The 22,012-nt window shown below is 34.7% G+C and overlaps 1 protein-coding gene and 2 non-coding genes across 3 annotated transcripts in view; all 3 read left to right on the top strand.

Moving 5' to 3' along the window:
- The window catches only part of LOC138699819 (protein Wnt-5b-like), a 2,020,855-nt gene that overhangs the window by 1,341,989 nt on the left and 656,854 nt on the right, over positions 1-22,012 (top strand). The window lies entirely within an intron of this gene.
- On the top strand, positions 5,119-5,191 carry TRNAR-UCU (transfer RNA arginine (anticodon UCU)). Its single transcript has one exon. It is a non-coding gene; the product is annotated as a tRNA-Arg (tRNA).
- On the top strand, positions 14,940-15,012 carry TRNAR-UCU (transfer RNA arginine (anticodon UCU)). The gene has a single exon. It is a non-coding gene; the product is annotated as a tRNA-Arg (tRNA).

Below are 22,012 nucleotides of genomic sequence, written 5' to 3'. Positions count from 1 at the left end.
ACCAACAGAACACTATAGTCCGTGCGTTCTGAACTTCATGCATTTCTGTGCCCAGGACCGAATACTGCTCATGATTCATAAAACAATACGAGCTTTAGACAACGTGTGAAAATTCATTGTCATAATTTTTATTACATCTAACGGATGGGCGTTGGGGACAGAAATTCATGATAGCTAGTTTATCTTCTCTACTTGAAACGCTCAGAAGGGAAGTATGGGAGGAGTGGACTCTGCGAATGCTTTCCAACCTCGAAGATACCACAGCGATGGCTCAGATATTTGCTTGACGGTTACCAGATATGCATAGGCAGTGTAAGCGTACTTCTCCCCATTTTGTTGTCATTGACTACTTCGTAAAGTAGCGACACTATTGCAGTGGTTTCCCTTTGAGATTACCTGATATTCGCCTTACATTTAGCAGAAACCTCGGAAAATTAGCCCATGCTGGATTCGAACATACGAACAAATGCAGCTTCGGATCACGAGACCAGACCACAGTCTAGTATATACAGTCACGAAACTCAATACGTAGTAAATATGCATCCATAGATAGTTGCTAACCACTAGGATCGCTAATATCGCTTCATTACAGACAATGCGAAATAGTACCGGCACAGTCTATTGTTCCTAGCACCCTCACAAGTCAAGTTTCGTGACTATATATAATTACAGTACTAGACTGTGACCAGACCGTAGTCCCTGAGCTACATCGGTGGCTAAATATATGTTCCAAATTCAGTTAGGTTATATTAATATTTGTCATACCAAAGCTTGCAAATCACTGTTCTTAACAGCCGGATAACCTTAAGAAATACGCGCTGTGATATTAAAAAAAATTAAAAAGGCAATATCCATCGAAGAAAACATGGAAGGCAGCGCTTAGTGTAGACAAGAGTTGTAAATTTCTGTTGATGAAGACATCCCAACAACTATGCAAATGCGTAATTCTCGATTTCGGCATGACCTTTCGGGTTACGTCACTCCGTCGTGACGGAAATGGTGGTCACTCCTGACCTCTGGTAGCAATATTCGATATTTCCACTGGAAAACGTGACCGGAATCCGAGTTCATCACTTTAAAATTCACCCAAAAAACTAACTGCCGTGTTCTCTTGCGCTTTTTTCCCCTGTTTTTTGCTACCCTTCGGAATAACAGCGGAACCAGTTGTTAGTATTATGTAAGAAGGCATCTTTTGAAAGCGGTCCGCTAAAGAAACCTCATCGAGCTTTTTATTGGCGGCATTAGTTGCCCCCGGCCGAGTTCTGTACCGACGGGGGATCGCCATTGTGCAGGAGCCCCGCGGTGGAGAGTTCATCAGCCCCTATCGAGCCGGCCACTTTACACCTCAATCTGACTACGCACTGCGCGCCTGGGCTAGAGTCACGCGTAACTGCGTTCCTTCAGCTAGTGGGATCAGTAAACTATTTCTCTGTTTTCCACCAACATCATGATTGAGCAACTGGCTATGTCTCGTAATACCACAGTATGTATATACAGTCGGGGGCGGTAAACTACACACACGTTTCAGGTATATGACCTAAAAGAAAGTAATTTACACACATGTAATTTGCACACACTGATTTTGGATATGTAATCTGCACACTCACACAACCCAGGTAATAAAAACAGGATGCAAATTGTACACAGAGCTATAATGGCATGTATTTCCTTTAAACATACGCCTACTACAATATTAACGTATTAACCAATTATTTATATTGGTAGGTGATATTTTGTTCGCTTAATGAATTCCAATCGGGATACATGCTTCTCAGTAAAGTCTTTTATATTTCTCTCCATAGATTCTTTCTTCTTTAAGGAGCCTTATTTTTAATTTTTGCTGCAGTAGATATCCCCTGAATTTTCACGTATATGTACTTATATTTGAAATTCAATTAACCTGTTTGTAAAAGTATAAATATCAGGATGAGCAGAGTAAAATGTCTTGTTGAATATAATATGGAAATACTCACAGACATCAATTAGTTGTACACTGCAAGCTTTCTGGTTTAGCTGCCCAGATTGAAGGAGGAAAGGTAGCGTCATCGTCTACATAGGTGTCTACTAAAATAAATAGTCACAAAAGTTATCTGGCTTTTCATCTTGTGGCTTAATGGCCACTAAATCAGATACAAAACAGTCGCCATCCTCATGTAGGTCTAAAAATGGTAGAGCGAATACAAATTTTAATCACCTGCCGATTTCAGAATCACTTTTATATTTGTTTATTAAACCATATTTTTTTTTTAATCTGACGAAGCCAAGATTGACTTAGATGGAATGTACATTCAATGCCATTGGCTTCACTCCATACAGCACTTATTGCAGCATGGATAGCACTTATAAACAACTGTGTTCAAGGACCAATACTTTATGTTGAACTGCTCTCTAACTATCCATCTGAGTCAGTCTAATTCATACAGTACCTCTTCTCCTTTCATTACAATATTGTCAATTGTGTTTATCGCTTGTAACATTGGTTGACATTGCTTTCGATTTATATGTCATTTATTAAAAAAAAAATAATCCCAGTTATGCTGTGTGCAGTTTACATACGACCCTTACTACTTAGGTTTTGTAGTGTGTGCAGATTACATGCCACAAATGTACAGCAAAGGTATGGGAAAAAATATACCTGAAAAGTGTGTGTGGTTTACCTCCGCCCTATACAGTCACGAAGCTTGAATTGTGAGGGTGCTAGGAACAATAGACTGTGCCGGTACTATTTCGCATTGTCTGTAATGATCCGATATTAGCGATCCTAGTAATCAGCAACTATCTATGGATGCATATTTACTACGTATTGAGCTTCGTGACTGTATATACTAGACTGTGGTAATACTATGTGGTCTAGTGGTTATAGCGCTGGACTTACAATCCCGTGGCCCCGGGTTCGATCCCCGGCGAACCTCCGATTGGGCTTGTGTTGGACAAGCCCGTGGACCAGGTAACAGAGGGGTTTTCTTCGAGAGCTTCGGTTTCCCTGTGGCATCCCAACAGTTCTCCACCATCATCTCATCTCATCACGGGTTTAGCGTAGACCAGCCTTCTATGATGCACCCTGGGCAATGACTCTGTCGGTAAATTGGTCTACACTCTACACAACTGACTTCGTATGGGCGAATGACGGAATACAAGTACCCATCATTAACAAAAAGAAAGAAAGAAAGAAAGAAAGAAGGATAGTTTATAGTCGTTCTATGATCTTGTTATTCAAACAAATTTTGCTTGGCACTCGTATGAATATTTACCACAAAAGCCATTATCTTTGTTCTTTCTGTCAATATTTCCATAGAATAAAAAATTTAAATTACATGCTGGTCATTGCAAATAATTTTACAATATGGCTAATAAAACCAGATCATCTGAAAAAAAAATATTGTATCTAATTTTAAATTGCAATTAATGGTAAAACTTCCATTTTTTGTTTCTCATAAAGTCTTTTACTGTTGCATTCATATAAATACTCGTATTAAACAGAAGGGTCGAAAATCTTCAGCCATTTCCGACACCTGTGTTTTTTCTTTTCATTAAGATATTTTGTTCTTCTATTACTTCTGTGCTTCTTATTAAATTCCTTTATTTTAATATTTTTTATTATTAATATAATTTAAGTAATACGCATATTAAATTTATATAGTTATAGGCTATTATAACACAGTCAAGGAGACCCACATTGTGAGAGAGGCTAGTTTTGTTCACCCTACACCACATTGGATTGTAAATCGGCGTGAAGGAAGAGGTTAAATAATACAATAAATAGGAAGACATTACTGTTTTATATGTTGTACAGAGTGGATGGTAACCTCTGCATCAAAATGAAACTGGTAATAAGTCATGAGGAGAGATTTTTAAAATCTAAATAAGTTTTTTTTTTTTGTCTAACATTTACGTTTTAGAGGAAATCGTTATGATTCTATGGAGCATTTGATAACATCACGGCTGCTGCAATAACTCTAAGCAAGCGCGGCCTGCACTCTTTACCTTCCCCTTCCCCTCTGCTGTAGTCAGTTGGTAACACGCGACGTGCGTTGAGTTGAAAGATTTATTTCAACGATTTTCGCTATTATTTAGTTTAAATTCATGGCTAAACGGTTTAATTTGAAAAAAAAAAAGAGAAAAAAGTTTCAAGACATTAACTGTTCATTCAGATTTTTGCCGATCTGTTTATATAGCAATCAGCCATTTTTCTTTGGCCATTACTGCAGTAGAGCGCTGCAAACATTGGGCAAACACTATTCTTTTTCCTGCTTAACGGTGCTTCATCGAAGGGAAGGTGTAATAAAAGTTTTGTTATATTTAACATGTAGAGTCACCTCTTAAATTTTGGTGCAGAGGTTACCATCCATTCTGTATACAGAGTGAGCCGTAAGTAATGTAGGGCCTAGTTAATTTCAGGGTTTATTCTTTGAGATATTTCAAACCAAAAAGTTTAATACAATTTTGCTCGTTTTTGCTTCCTATTCGAGAAAAAAATTGTTTCATATGAAACATTTCATAGCGTGTTTTGGGAAAGACATCGATTTAATTCTCAATATCCTCAGTTAACTTCAGAAAGTAAGAAGTTATTGAAAGAATTTTAGTTTTGTCCTTTAAATGTGCAGAAATTTATTCTGAAAAAATTTAAGGTTTTGTTCTGCAAAGGAATTTTACAATGCTACATTTGTTCTGATCAAATTTCTGCACATTTAAAGGACAAATCTAAAATTCTTCCAATCATTTATTATCATAATACATTGTTTTCTTAAATTGACTGAGGATATTGGGGATTCAATCAATGGTTTTCACAAAACACACAATGGGATGTTATATAAAAAGCAATTTTTATCTCTAAAAAGAAATAAAAACGAGAAAATTGTATTAAACTTTTTTATTTGAAATATCTCAAATAATAACACCCTGAAATTAATTACATTACTTAGGTCCATTCTGTATATATATATATAAAACATTTATTTATACGTATAGAGAATTAAGAATTTGTAAAAAATAACGCGATGTTGAGCAGAATAGAACTTAATGGTTGTCCTTTTACTTTAATGCCTCATGAATATGTAATTAAGTTTAGAGGTACTCATTCTGCTTGAACAATTTGCATTTGAAGCTCGGGTATCAACTGTCCCTTTGGCGCAGAGGATAGCGCGTTGGACTTCTAATCCAAAGGTCGTGGGTTCGATCCCCACAAGGGATGCTAAATTATTTTTAGAGAATTATTAATAATAACATCACAACTGTAGGTACTAAAATATTTGTGGGTAATTTACAAAAGAAATGGGATGCTTTAAATAAATACTCAACACTTTCCTCACTTACGGATTGTAATTATTTAATAGAAGTACTCAGTAGGAAGGCTTTATTTTAATATCTAAGTAAATGGTATAGAATACAAATTCTGTAACATATATATTTCCGCTAAGGCGTTAAAACTAAAATCAGTATGTCACATTCCCAGTAAAATAGTTTCGTAACTCGAAAATTGTGTTTTGTAAAGATGTGCTATTTTCTAGTAAGAAACTGCTGTAAAATATTTGAATAAATAGGTAGCCAATATATATACACGTTCGATAATTTACTATTTTATTATTAGAATTTCACACCTCCAACTACTAAAAGAGCTTTGGAAATAATTTACGAAAGTAATATGTAATTTTCGACTTAAGACAGTATTTTAGTAGATGTGCGATATGCCCATATTCATATCTAAATTAGAACTGATTCAGGATACGGTATTTTTACTTTAATGTTTAGAAATGGAAGAGCGTCTATACAGACACATTGTAAGGGGTTAGATGCTCATGGTAGAAGGTAGAGTAGAGTTCAGATAGAAATGATCCTCTCCCTGCAAGCGATTGTTCGCTTCGTTCATCCAACACCTCCCACCAGAGCGATCATTGGTCCTAGCCCTCCCACATATCACTTGCGCAGAGATCTTGTGTCGTCTTTCTACTCTACAGATTCCTGGGACGGACCCTAATTTTAGGAGTTTGAAATGATTGGTATATGTCTATAGAATGCAGAATGATACATACCCAAATAAGGCATTGGAAGGTAAACGAGGAGAAAGAAGGACTCGAGGTAGGTCAAATGTAAGCTCGTTTGTTGGGGTTGAGTTTGATTTAATGCAAATCGGTCTCAGAAGATGGAGGAAAGACGGTGAGGATAGGAGGACCTGGAATGACATCTGTATAATGCGCGAAGTTTCTACAAGAACTATAGTGCTAAGGGGTGGGTGGGTGAGTGAGTGAGTGAGTGAGTGGAAATTATTGAAGAACGCATATAAAAGTGATATAACTTGTGGAATAAATTATTAAAATGCCAGTTAGTAAATAAATAATAATTAAAACAACAAAATATACAGGATTACTTTTCAGAATTAGAGAATTAATATTTGCAAATATTTCGCAAATGTAGAGGCATAATTTTCAGTTTCGAATTTTCTGGAATTTTATAATAATAATAATAAAACGATTAGGGAAAACACGGAAATTTTACTTGAAGCAAGTAAAGCGATCGGTTTGGAAGTAAATCCCGAAAAGACAAAGTATATGATTATGTCTCGTGACCAGAATATTGTACGAAATGGAAATATAAAAATTGGAGATTTATCCTTCGAAGAGGTGGAAAAATTCAAATATCTTGGAGCAACAGTAACAAATATAAATGACACTCGGGAGGAAATTAAACGCAGAATAAATATGGGAAATGCCTGTTATTATTCGGTTGAGAAGCTCTTATCATCCAGTCTGCTGTCCAAAAATCTGAAAGTTAGAATTTATAAAACAGTTATATTACCGGTTTTTCTGTATGGTTGTGAAACTTGGACTCTCACTCTGAGAGAGGAACATAGGTTCAGGGTGTTTGAGAATAAGGTGCTAAGGAAAATATTTGGGGCTAAGCGGGATGAAGTTACAGGAGAATGGAGAAAGTTACACAACACAGAACTGCACGCATTGTATTCTTCACCTGACATAATTAGGAACATTAAATCCAGACGTTTGAGATGGGCAGGGCATGTAGCACGTATGGGCGAATCCAGAAATGCATATAGAGTGTTAGTTGGGAGACCGGAGGGAAAAAGACCTTTAGGGAGACCGAGACGTAGATGGGAGGATAATATTAAAATGGATCTGAGGGAGGTGGGGTATGATGATAGAGACTGGATTAATCTTGCACAGGATAGGGACCGCTGGCGGGCTTATGTGAGGGCGGCAATGAACCTTCGGGTTCCTTAAAAGCCATTTGTAAGTAAGTAATAATAATAATAATAATAATAATAATAATAATAATAATAATAATAATAATAATAATCCGTGGCGCTACAGCCCACGAAGGGCCAAGACCGACCAGCCGGCTGATGGTCTCACGGCCACATGCCGAAGCAGAGGTGGACGATCATCCAACCAGAATCGAGGTATCGTGTGGTTAGCACGATGATCCCCCAGCCGTTATAGCTGATTTCCATAACCGGATTTCGCTACCTATCGTAGCTCCCCAAGTGCATTACGATGCTGGATGGGCACTGGTCCCATACACTGGCCGAAATTTCATGAGAAAATTTCTTCTCCCATGAGGACTCGAACCAGCGCGCATTCCGTAATGCGAGTCCCAGGCAGGATGCCTTAGACCACGACGCCACGGCACGTGACCCTGGAATTTTATGATGAAGCACAAATACCGGTACTTTACACCTTTCAAGTTTTATAAACTGAAAACTCGAAAGTTGCAAAGTTTAGTGATAGAATAGGGTACGAAAAGTTAAAGATACCGTGTCCCATTATTTTTCTATAGAATCTCATACTACTACAAAGCTAACTTAAATTCCTAGCTCGATTTTACTATTTCATACATTGAAGGTGTAATCCGAGAATAGATGAACTTGTAATAACGCTTCGTTGCGTCAATTTTTGTGGAGTGTCCATTAACAATGAAGTTCAGATAGTTTGCCCGTTTTGTTCCCGACACTTAACGCAGCGCACGACGTCGCTATGGTGGAGTCACGGCTCAGTCCGGAAAGGAAGACCCGCACTCTCTATTGTTACAGCCTACAATGCTGGCCCCTTGCGACTTCGCCATATGGCAAATCTGACTGTACTCACAAATGCATAGATTCTCTGAGCTTACATCTCTTTTCGGATACGCGAGGGAACTTTGAGATCGCCTTATGAGGATTGTTACATTATCGTCAAGGATTTAAAAGTCGAATTATTAGTCGGGTTAAATATGCAATAACAAATACTAAAATATGCATATAACATATACGCTATTTTTATTTTTATTTATTTTATTTTGTTACTTAGAGAAGAATCCATGCCAAATTCCACATCGCTATTACCAACTCCAGCGACACTAATTACCTAGTAGTTGATACAGTGTCGTTAAATTATTGAGTAAAATACTTATGGGAAGTTTTTACTATTATGCAATTTATAAGATAGGCCTAAATGTATACACTTTATTGCTGTATAAATTGGTACTTGTAATGCATTCTGGGGACAGATGGAAGAGATTTGGAATTTCTCTTGTAGAAAAGGTTGTGACTTTTCATGCTTTTCGTATAAACTTTGTTTATGAAAATTAACAGATTATAACATTACCTTTTAAGACATTGAATAAAATCAGAACATCTACGTATATTTTGGCATCTGGAATATAATGGTTGAATGTAAGAGAAGGCCTTACGGCCTTAACTCTGCCAGGTTAAATAAAGCCATTATTATTATTATTATTATTATTATTATTATTATTATTATTATTATTATTATTATTATTATTATTATAAATTGTGACATTGGAAATAATCACAGATTTTCCGTTCTTCGAGTTATTGGGCAGAAATCTGTACGAAAATGACGGTATGAATTTATGTTGCATACTTTCTACTTCAGCCGAATTAGTTTTTGTGACAGAATTCCGGACTAAATGTAGATACGTACTGATGTTTCGATATCACTAATTTTAAAGTATTTAAAGTGAGTTAGGGATAGAGAAAGAATAAGTTATTAACAGTAGGCCTACTAGGCTCAACCTAGACCCAACATCACAATGTAATTGTATGATTAAATATGCAGTCTATATCCTTGTAAAAATAAAATTTACTGCCAAAGAATACTCCAAGATCTATAACACAACTTGTGAAGGTTGCGAACAAAACCGGTCATTTACAAAATAGTATTTTTTTTCAGGAAGTAGAAAAAAAAAACTGTATCGAGCCTTCATTGTACTCCAAAGTGAACGATAATAATAATTTTGTGTGTCATGCATGTTACGTCCGTTGTTCTAATAGTGTCAATTGTCATGATTTCAGTTATTTTCTGTTAATTTAATGACAAAAATATTTTGAAAATATCCGGTTTTGTTTGGAATGTGAGGGAAATGTTCACTTTTGTTCGAAAAAAAAGCTATTTTACATTTACAACAATAAAACACACACGTCACTTACATCAATTATATCATGGAGTAACGAATATAACATTACATGGTAATTATATAGTAAACATCGGCCAGGCAATCTTCCAGCAGTAGGGGTCCAGAGCACATAAGGTTACATTACCAAATATGCACATATGTTTTAATTACATTTTGAAAATCATCTTATGACCCTATTATGAGTCCCTTTACAATCTAACGGGAAAATATGTACTCAGGACTTCTATTGTGGGAAGATGGCAGCCTGGCCGGTGCTTACCACATAATCATCCGTACCGTAACACTTTTACAATAATTTCAATTAAAATACTCAACTTTAGTACCTTTTAGTTTTTTTTTAAGTTTCTGTGATGACAGCTATCTTGATATTCTTTTTGAGCAGTTGTTCTTCTAACTGATCGTCTTTATAATTAATACCTCTTACATTCCAAGTCCCGAAATTCATTAAACATTTTTTCTTCCACGAATTATTTTTCATTGTCCGTAACACGCCTATGTCGTCGTCAGTTTTATCCATCCAGCTATCTACCATTTCTGACTTCACTGTAATTGTAATTGGGATAGAAAACGAAATAGGCATACAGAAATTTTAGAAGATTGAACGTCCAACCTATATTAAATTTTTTTTCAAATCTATAGAGTTAATTGGAAACAGCATGTTGAGAGAATGCCAACAGAAAGATGCCAAAGGCAGTGCTACATTACCGCCCTTCTGGACAACGATCTGTTGAAAGACCATTTAAAAGATGGCATGAGACCATTGAGGCCGCAACAGACCACCAGGTCTAGTGCTTCAATTGGATTATTATGAAAATACTCAACTATGTAAATGCACATTGTAGATGTCCTTCACTTTCATTCTACTGTATCATGGAAAAATGAATATATTATAACACTTTTACAATAATTTCAAGTAGCAATAAGATATTATGACTCTTGGACATAGAAGTGGAAATGACCGATTTTGAATGGTTTCGTAATTGCAATACATACAGAGTGTTGGAAATGTCCGTTTTTGATACAAAAAAATACAAGGAAAATATTGGCATTAGTATGATGTGGAATTATCCGATTTTTATTGAAAATACTGATTTTACCATACTGTTTCCCATGGAACACATGTGATCAGGAGTAAAGGCTGACGCAACCACAAGAAAAATTGAAGGGTTCAGAACCAAAGTGGGCCAAGCGCCATTTATTAAGAACGGAAAAAGCAAGGGTTAAAGTTAAGTAAATAGTATAATGAAGATTTACATATCATTTAGTTTTAATGTGCATACTTTATATTACTTGTTATAGCCTACATTTCATTGAATTATGACATTCATTTAATGTTAACCCTTGTTTTCTCAGTTTTTAACGTACGGCGTTTGGCCCACTATGGCTCTGGACCCTTCAATTCCTCTATGATGCAATCGAATTGCATAAGCAATCTGCAGTAGGTTCTCGAATATAGACTGTGACTACACCGTAAGAAAAGTCCATTCAGAAGGAGAAAAGGGCAAAAATGCAACAAAACTTACAACAGTTTCTAAAAAAATGACCAGTAGATAATAAAAGACCTAAAAATAAAAAAATGCAAAATAAAATTAGACTATATCGATTCGTGTTGAAGTGAAACGAGTTTGGCCTATATTGCATCCTGCATTGTCTGTGATGTCTCAGAAAAATGATGATATTTGAAGGGTTCAGAATCATAGTGGGCCAAGCACCATTTACTAAAACTGTAGAAAACAAGGGTTAAAATGAAGTTATTACCATAATTCAATGGAAACATATAGCAAGTAATATAAAGTATACACATTAAAACTAAATGGTATGTCAATCTTCATTAAACTATGGTATTCACTTAACTTTAACCCCTGCTTTCTCCGTTTTTAATAAATGGTGCTTGGCCCACTATGGCTCTGAACCCTTCATTTCATCATATTCCAAGCCCTACTGATCATGCACATACAAATCCGAGAGGACCCTAGATTCATTTAACAGTAGGATCTGTGAGATGTAGGATACTGGCCACAGCTTTTACCGGAGCAGGTTTCTTCGATTTTGTTGTACGGAGAAAATAAAGATAAACGAAAAATACTTCCATTTGTACTGTACATAAATATCTACAGTTCGTGTCATTGCATGAATCGTTACTATGTTACATAAATGAGCAGGCCAGTATTTGTTTTCTTTCCTTCTGATGTACACTTAACACAGTTTGCCATATAAACTTTTGTTTTATTGTGTTTGTGAAGTTAAGTTCACAAGGTAATTAGTTTCACTGATAAACATTGTAAATTTGCAATGCAAATGTTAACACTTAACGGCTATGGTCAGCTTTTTATTTAACCTTGTGTACACACACCAGTGTTTATAAATGGTATTACAAGTCGGCGTACTTTGTACACTGATTGATTTACTGACAGACTTGCTAAGTAGATGAGTTATTCTTTCATACAAGCAGCAGAATCTAAACTTTTATTGCTCCTCTTCAGCAAATACAATCTTATAGACTTACAGCCGTCTTCTTAAGGGATAAAAAGAGTCATCATTATAGTGTAATTATTCTTAAATATTGTTGAGCGTCGTTCTAATTTTTTTAGTTGGTGATTTAACGGCGCTGTACCAACTAAGAGGTTATTTAGGGTCAATGGGATTGGTGATAGCGAGGTGATATTTAGCGAAATGAGGCCGAGGATTCGCCATAGATTACCTGACATTGGTCTTACGGTTGGACAAATCCTCGGAAAAAGCCCAACCAGGTAATCAGCCCAAGCTGGAATCGAACCCACGCCCGAGCACAACTGTTTTTACATTTCTGAATAGCTATTAAATTACTATTTTGTTTTTTATTTGTTCAGTTGATCTTACGTTATTTTTTAAGTGAAATATACTATATTGCTAAAGATATTCGATTTCCGTTTTCTTTTCCGTCAAAATCGGTTTTGTTTTTTATATTTTAGTTTTACCTAAAGTTCACGATGTTAATGCAATATTTTTTATGGATTTAAATGTACCAGGATATAAATATTTAACTACGAAATCAAGAATTGCATATTTTACTGACATTTTTAAAATTAATCCATTGTTAGGTCAGAGATGTTCCTTTGTATTTGAACAATGTTAAAGGCAAAATAGAAACACTTTCTTTCATAATCACTCTCTCAAACGGCATTTACGTTAAAAATTTACTTTGAAAAGTTATGTTTAATTTTGTGCGAGGAGCATCGTTTCAATTCGTGTTATGTCCAACTTACAATTTTTTTACAAGACTGACGAAAAACTGAATTACTCGTAAACCGGACAGGTTTTCAAAACTCTACACAAAACCATTTTGAAGTACTTGTTTCACAGTTTACAAATATGACGACTTGGAACCATCAGATTTCACAGCATGAAAGATAAAGAAATAGAAAGTAACAAATTTAATTTCGTCCACTGTTCGACTTAATACGTTTTGAAACGATGCTCCAATATGCCTACGCATTTTAATCTTCAACATCATCATCATCATCATCATCATCATCATCATCATCATCATCATCATCATCATCATCACTGTAATCATCTTTACTGTGCTTTATAGTTTAGGCATTAAAGTCTTTTTCGCTTTCACATTGTGTTCTTGTTATTTCTTGTCAGATTTATTTTCGTACATACTTTCACTGAATTTAGAAATCTCATCTCTGTTGCTTGTAAAGTACTTCCATCTAGTCTTTTTTTTAAGTAGGGTCTATGGTTCGTATTCGTATGTTAGCACTGAAACTTGCAGAGTAATTTTGTAGAACTTTACTGTTTTTATCTTTTAGTGTTTTGTTTTTTATTGTTCTCTTATCATTCCACATATTAATCAAAAATTATTATTTTATTTTCGATTTATTTATATTTTTGAAAGTTACACTACAACCTAAATAATAAAAATGTGATTCTAGTTCTTATGTGTTTATTTTCGGCTATTATTTTGGTACTAGCAGGAGATTTGCCACTGAAGATTATTACTTTAGTTTTATTTGTTAATACTGTAAAAGTGTACTGTTATTTTCTTAGTCGTTATTCTTTATGGATGGAATATTGTAGGTTTCCTTTATAATTCTGTAAAATATTTAAACATTAAAAAATCTCTCTTTACTTATTCCTGTTCTTGGATTCGTTTTCATCTTCTAATTTTTTATTAGGATACATCATCTATATACACATTAAAAAGGCTAGATGACAATTGAGTCAAACCTAAGTTACCGGAAAACTTACCGAGCCGCGAGGTTGGCTTGTGGCAGGCAGTGCATTGGGTTTTCCCGGCAACTTATTTGCTTAAAGTCCAACAGAGGCACAATGCGTGAGTTTGCCTTGTTGTTCCACTAAGCAGGCGACATAATTCTGCTGGCACTTTACATTGTTAGTCTTAGTCAGTTGTCTAATTGTATTGAGGATGCGTATTTTTAACCACGGTTAGATACAGAATATTGCAACGCATTTTCTTCACAAGCATATCTTCTAATGTTCATTTTGTTGGAATACTTACGCTTCGGAAAGTGTTTGTTCTTATCGAGAACGGAACCTGTTTTTCACCATTTATCAAATAATTAACTACACACTGGATGATTATGCATCTCTAAAATACTGCCAAAACTTCTGCAAATATAAATCTTACGCTTTCTTGTTCAGTGAATATTTTCTCTAGGAGGAAAATATGTTGCTGCAAATTATATCAAACGTGGTTAAAATTACGCATTTCTGACTACAGTTCAGACAACTGACTAACTAAGATTGAAAATTTAAATTAGCAGCAGAATTATTAGTGAAATAGCTGATAAGGCAAACCCACACAATGTGTCCTTTGCCGAGCTTAAAGCAAACAAGATGCCGGAAAATCTCAATGCACTGCCCACTGCTATAGTCGCGTCGCTGTTATTCCCGGCGTGACTCCTCTTCGCTTACGTCTTAGGAAGTGAAGTCTCTTTAAAGTCTATGTAGGTAGTATAGTTCGCCATATTTGTTCTTTCGTTGCCGAGCTACCAGACGAGGAATCTACTTGCCGCACTGTTAAACATAATCATGTTGTAACATCTATGATAATAAGTCAAACGCACTGTAGGCATAATTGAGCAAATAATTGAGCGGCAAATAACGTCCTCTCGTGCTTTCTGCGAACGCCAACGAAAGAGCCAAAATGGCGGGCGAATATATGAAGTGATTGGCTGTCGGTTTGGCTGGTGTCAAGTAGCACCGAAACAGCTGTAAACCGCACATACTTACATAATTAACACGAGTAAGTTCGCTATGTAATCAAGTATTTATATTCAAGTGTTAAAAGTAGTGTACGAAAGATCAATATGGATCAATATATTTATTATCATTGTTTCTTCGGAATGTTTAATATGTATTGTATGTATAACTTTCATACAAGATAGATCTATAGATAACTGGTGCACTTTATGACCAGCTGACGTCAGTACTGATAGATTTGTTTTCGTTCCTCACGCACCTACTATGAGTGCTTCTTGAAAACTAGGGTGTCTCTTATCGTTGTCCCTTTGGCGCAGAGGATAGCGCGTTGGACTTCTAATCCAAAGGTCGTGGGTTCGATCCCCACAAGGGATGGTGAAAATTTTTAAATGTTTGAAAGCAATTATGATCTCATTAGTGGTTACGAAACATAAATAGAATTGAGTGAATAAATTCAGAATTCATTCAAAGTTGATGATTATTGTAATTAACTATGACGAGTGGTTGCCAATATTTTGAGTCAGATACAAAGAGAGAATAAAAGTCTTGTTCCTGATACTGTAATTTTTAATAATAAAATTATCGTATTCATAATCACTTGTATTTTTATTCTATCGGGAACTGATAGAGGTTTCGTCTTTACGTTGTTTGTAATGCTTTGAATTTACTCGTTATAAACCTACTGGAGACACCGTACCTGGCGTTAGATTTTTAAAACACAAATATATGTCACAACAGAAGTAGGAAGACATATATAATCATCAAAGTAATAATAATAATAATAATAATAATAATAATAATAATAATAATAATAATAATAATAATAATAATCCCGTTTCATTCACCACGTTACATAGTACCTGTAGGCTTCTTCAATTGTCAGTGTTCACAGTTTAAGTATTTTCTCTTTGGATTTCGGCTTCTAATGAAATTTGTGTTTTGGAATGAAATATAGACCTCGCACCTCGCAGTTACTGAAACCACTCACTATCTCTCCTGTAGTCCGGATTTATGTGAGGCGGGCCTCGCACCTCTCATCTCGCATGCGTCGGTTTAGAAAAACCAAGGCTTTAAATTCATCTCTGCATACAATTATTTCAACACTATAACTTTGACATTGTAAATGTAACTGTAAAATCGCCTTGACTGGCCAGTATGCTTCTCTTTGCAGCTTGTGACTTAATGCATCCAAACAAGTATGCATTTTGTGTATTGTAGTCACCCAAATCCAAAATTACATTGAAGGTTTTAGCTTCTTTTCTATTTATAAGCGTTCGGCATTTAGCTTTCCAGCGACATGGTGGACCTAAAGAATGCTCTTTTTTAATATTGTTTTTATCACTAACGTAAGGAGATCCCTTGTTTCCATTTTTGCCTAATGTTTAAGGAGGGAGACTTCCATTTCCTTTTCTTTTTCTTGTGGTTTATGTCAGCTTTATGACACATAGAATTTTGAACCTGAAAGCATTAAAATGTTCAATTATTATTATTATTATTATTATTATTATTATTATTATTATTATTATTATTATTATTATTATACTATTGATATTAGTCTATCATTATTATTGCAATATTAATTAATTATTTTTTATTTTCAAATTGACCCGTTCATCTGCCACCTCCACATAGCTCTGCTTTAATGTAAAAAAGTAGATTCACTTAATATTTTGTTATAAATTAAGTTATTACAACAAAGTAATCTATATCATGCTATAGCACAGAATGAAACAGCTTTGTAAATTTCTTTCATAAAAACTAACTGTGCCGCTACTTATTATAAACGTAAAATGCTTACCAAATCATTCGCATCACTGCTTGTTGAATTCTCATCTTCTGACGGAATATATCTATAGTGCTCGGAAGAAGTGCCACAAGTCAATAATGTTAATTTTACAAGAGAAGGAAAAAACTGTCTTCACACTGGTTTATGTCGATTTGATTTTCTTCTGTATTAATTATTGTAATGGGAGAAACACTTATGTCTCTTTTCCAAAGTGAGCAGATGTTCCGTAAGCTAAGTTGTCAATAAATTAATAAAAAATGTCTGTGAAAACTGACTTATGCCACTTTTCCCAAGCATTGCAGATATTCTGAACGAGAATCTTAAAACGAATTTTTAGTAGAATCACTAACACTTTCAAAAACCAGTTTCATTTTTACAGAAGTTTCACGCGTATCTGTAGATTTCGCCATCTTGATAAAAGTGTGGCTTAGCAGATTTTATTTGAAATAATTCTCTCTACAAAGACGAATCAAGAAAACTCTTTCCTATATTGTTCTGTCATCTTGTGGGGAATCTTGTTACAAACACTACAATAGCTAGAGACATCTCTGGGTTGCTGAAAACATCTAAAATCTCATTTTTAATAATAATGTGGCATAGCATGTTATTACACCAAGCTCTTAAATTAATCTTCAATCTTCTTTCCTTGGTATATCCTATTAAATTTTTTACTGTGTTACTATTGCATTTCGTCATAATTTATTTTTCTATAACAAGTTTCATTAATTTGTATTCTTGCTTATTATTCTTTATAGTCTAATAGTTGTTAGTCTACGGCAGGCATGTCAATTGATGCCCACAAGGAGCAAGCACGCGCTTTAGAGCCCAGGAAAGCTTTACAGCGGAAAGGAAAGAGACAGACGAAAGAGGTGGTATATGTCGCTTGGTCGAGCTATATTCAGGGATGGCCAGCACTGATTCAATAGATAAAGGGAAGAGAACTTATTAAAACTGTATCCATGATAATTTTTAGATTTGCCTGAGAAGTGTAAGTGCATTATAAGAATGTAAGTTTTAATTTTAATGCTCATTTTTCACAAGTTTGCTTTTTTTATTCAAAATAAATATTTTCTCAACTTTTCGTATAGAAAAGTGATATTTTCAGGTATAGGCCTATTTATTTAGTAGCCTTACAGAATGTTTTCGTAAATCTAATATACCATGTATACTGTATACGTATTACTGAAGATAGTGTATTGAAAATTTTTAAAATATTCGCATGGAAATTGTTTGTAAGGAAATGAATTAACAAAGCAACTACTGTTACATCATAAGCAAAAGATAGTGCTCATGTGTTGTAAAGATGTCAGCTCTATAGCTTCAGCAGATTTCGAGAAAATGATTTAATATTCTGATGATAGGAAGTTGCTCACAAATATCACCTTAAAAGCATAATGCGATAAGAGTTTTGTTATGTAATATTAGTTACACTTAAAACAGATACAGTAACTAGGTAACTTTGCTTTGTACTGTAATATTGTTCTGATTAGTTTATTGATTACTTTTGTAAGGCTAAAGATACCATCAATATAAATTCCAACTTATCATGTCATACTCAATCTCTTTCTTTGGAATATCACTTTCTTTATGAATGATGTGTTTCATCCACTTAATACAGTATAATATTATACTACTATGGAATTTAAGTGAATATTCCTTCTTAACTCTCTATTATGTTATTAAGATTTAAAACACAAGTGCAATATTAAGAAATCAGTGTTAGTACTTTTGTTTTACATACAATATAGATAATATTAAACAGAAAGAAGCCATATAAAAATAACGACATAAAATTTCACGTTCCGTTTGAAGTTTGTGCACCACTGTTTTCTTAATCCAACAGATTGCTTATTCATATACACAACCCTTCCTCTTTCCATACTTAGCGCTTGCTGCCAGCGCACGACGTCAAGGTCAGAAAAATGCGCTTGCTTTGACATCACTGGTCTAATATATCATTAAAACTTGTGTATCTTTTATCTTTACTGTTTTATTATAATTTTCAAAATATTGCTGTTTCATGTACGAGTCTTATTTTCTTGTACACTTTATCTTTTGCAGTCACTTTTTAGTACAAGTTGAATAAAGTTATTCAGAATAATCTAATTTCAGAATATTACAGAATATGATAGAACGGCAATTACTTTCGAAGATGACTTAAAAACCTATCTAATTTAAGCCACTCAGCGTGAGGTAGTAGGCCTACTGAAACCTTGAACCCAGAATGACGACAAAAAGGAAAGCATAATAACGCTTGAAGAGTAGCAATTATAAAGAAGCCACTGATAAAGATTCCTGATGAAGCGTGCTGAGAGCGATCAATAAATAATGCTTGATGATAATTATCTGCATAAGGGTGCCCATTAAACCGAGCTCTGATGTGAAAGTTGTGATCTAATCGTGGGTAGAAAAAAGAAAATCGTTGCCACTGAATTCAAAGTGGATGATGAATGTTAATTGCTGCAATTAATGTTTCTCGTGATTGTAGGCTACAGGATTTGAAGTGCGAACTACTTAAAAAGTATGATAGGTTGTTTAAGTTCGTTATCAAATTCTCCTCATTTTCTTAAAAGTTTTGTGCATAAATATCCTTTGAAAACCCGTATTAGAATTGTAGTTTGGATTTTAAGACAACCTAAAACTTGAGTCATTACGGAAATAGATAACATGATAAAGATAATAGACGGAAATAAAGTGTGAGATGCTGAAAATATCACAGAACATACAAGTTCATTTCCAGATTTTCATCATTTTCAAAGACTTCATCTGCATACATTTCTGTTTACGTTGAGTATTGTCTTAAAATATTCGTTTGTGTTTTGTATGCATGTGTTTATTCACATTGCAATTAGGTAAATAATACCCGGTGGCAGTGGTAACTAATTACACTCAATAATGGCATTTAATAATAAATACAATTAATACATTAGGCCTCATAATTATACTAATAATAAATAATAATAATAATAATAATAATAATAATAATAATAATAATAATAATAGTAATAATAATAATAATCTTCAACAACAAGGTTGAGCTTATTCGGTTTCAAAGTAAATTGAATTGGTTTTGCCATGCCTTCATTGGACTTCCCTGTTTTCTATTGTTGCCTGTTTGTGGGGTCTAAATTTGTATTTTAATAGCTTTTTCTGAATTCGGTGGTCTTCTATACATTGTATAGTATATTTATAATATTATTTCTGATAATTTAGATTGAATATAATTATACATATTCATATATTTATATACTCCATATAAGTTATGTGTAAAATTTAAAATTAAATTGTTTTATTTAACGACTCTCGCAACTGACGAGGTTATACCAGCGTCCCCGGTGTGCCGAAATTTTGTTCTGCATGGGTTCTTTTACATACCAGTAAATCTATTAACATGAGCCTGTCGCATTTAAGCACACTTAAATCCCATCGACCTGAGCCGGGATCGAACCCGCAACTTCGGGTACAGAAGGCCAACGCTATACAGACTGCACCGCCCAAGGCGACTATATGTGTGTGTGTGCGTGCGTGCGTGTGTGTGATATCTTTTTTATTTGTTCTTCCATAGCCTGCCACCGTTTGCAATATTTTCATTTCTGCTGAATCTGTAATTTTAATTTCTTCTTTGTTAATGTGCAGTTGACATCCGTATGGGCTATTCCATCTCAAACCGGTCGAAATATAGAGAAAATATTGACCTTGCAATTTTTAAATACAATGAATTTTTTTCTGTCCGTTGAAAACTGTGATACAATGCTTTGTGCAGAGTTTGAGGCATCAGAACTTCATAGTGTTTAAATTAAAAATATTTAAATTTATCGTATTTTCATAAAATTAGCAAATTTAAACTGTTGTGGCTCCGAAACCCTTTCACCCAATGATCAAAATCATGGTTTATTTTGATGCTGAGAAATTAAAGTTTTATTGACATGTAAACAGTTTATCTTACTATTTATGGAAATGGAGAAATTTAGAGTTTTCTTCATTGAAACGTCTTTGACAACGACAAAATATTTTTAAAATGTATGGTTAGATTCCGCATTGAAAGTACAAATAGACACATATTTTTTACTAGTGCACCGTTTATAACAAAGTATTAAAAATATCAAATAAAGAAAATAAATAGTACGCGCGTGAAGTAACCAGCTGACTGTGAGGAGGGAGTTAGTCGAGACAAACAAGACCAGGAGACAAACACGTGATGTTTCGTCTAGTAGCGCATAGCTAGGCTAGCTTTATCATAAGTTTTCATAAACACAGGAGTAAAATGACGCCCAACACTCGCTTATCTTCAGCTCTCAGCCAGTGCGTGCAGTACTGCGCCGTTCAAGTCCAGCCGTGTGAAAGTAATTTATTTAATATCCTCGAAACTTATTGCTGAGCCACTAAGCAAACAATGCTGAATCCCTCTTAATAATGCAAGGTTTTTTCTCAATATTGTTTACATTTTTACAAATGGGAAAAAGCCTAAAAGTAAGTAAAATCAGATTATCTCTCTCTCTCTGTATACAATAAAAATAAGGATTACTTCTTAACATAACCTACCAAATGTCAGCTTCAAAATAAGCTCCCGTTCAATGTTCTGCAGTAAATGGTTCCAGAGTTCTAAGCGCTGAAAGAGGCTTGTTTGTATAAAATACGCTAAATTTATCGCTCAATAGTGCGAAAACCGTTTGACTTTCGATAGTATATTTTTGAAAATGCACTGTCTTCAGCATCTTGTATAAATAGGGAAAACATTAGAGTATTAAAAAAATGCGAAGTTTTTTACTGATCGATTTCATATGGAATAGCCCGTATAGAGGAAATGATATTGCTAGAACTGTAGAATTTTCAGATTCTCTTCAGGCTTTATTTAATAGAGTGCGCTTGATGGTGTTTTATAAATAACTAAAAGTTATATTTTAGCTTGTAATGTAACTAAATATTTAATATTACCAACTTCATATCCTAAGTGAATCAAATTTTAGCGGGAAATGTATACACAGTATTTCCTCGGCAGTGACTTTTGATCTATTGCAATTAAAATCCGGCGGAATTTAGCGAAGCCTCTTCCCTGGCAAACGCTCTGTATGATATATCGTGTCAAAGACGAAAAACATTGAACTTTAAAAGCGTAATAAGTAAATGGGGCGCCTTGAAACAAAGAGTGGATAAGAAAAGTCTGTTAGAAACAGTACAGGAGACATAACCCTACGGTTGGAGTGATGTGTGACACAGACATATTATTATACAAAATAGGAACAAGTTTTTATTGTTTGATGACAATGACCCAAGAAGATTGGGGTTTTGACTTGATTGAGTGCTCGAATTTTTGTAGTAATTGGCTGGAAACACACTGGGAGCCCCTCCACCTCCCTCATCACGGGTCCAATTAGTCGCGAATTAGCACAGAGCACGGCAAGGCGGCCATCAATCAGAGCAGCGAGGCATTTATGTTATCAGCATTAAAATCTGCTCGTGTCACGTATAATTTTTCAGGAGGGGAAGTTTGAATTAATCACTGGGCCCGCAAATCAATGGGTCTGCGGCAGACAGGCCTTGCGTCTCCTCCGTCCCTCCGATCTACGAGTACTACATAGTGTTTCACAA

This window comes from Periplaneta americana, chromosome 5, assembly GCF_040183065.1.
Source record: "Periplaneta americana isolate PAMFEO1 chromosome 5, P.americana_PAMFEO1_priV1, whole genome shotgun sequence".
In the NCBI taxonomy this organism is placed as follows: domain Eukaryota; kingdom Metazoa; phylum Arthropoda; class Insecta; order Blattodea; family Blattidae; genus Periplaneta; species Periplaneta americana.
This window is presented reverse-complemented; position numbering and strand designations above follow the sequence as displayed.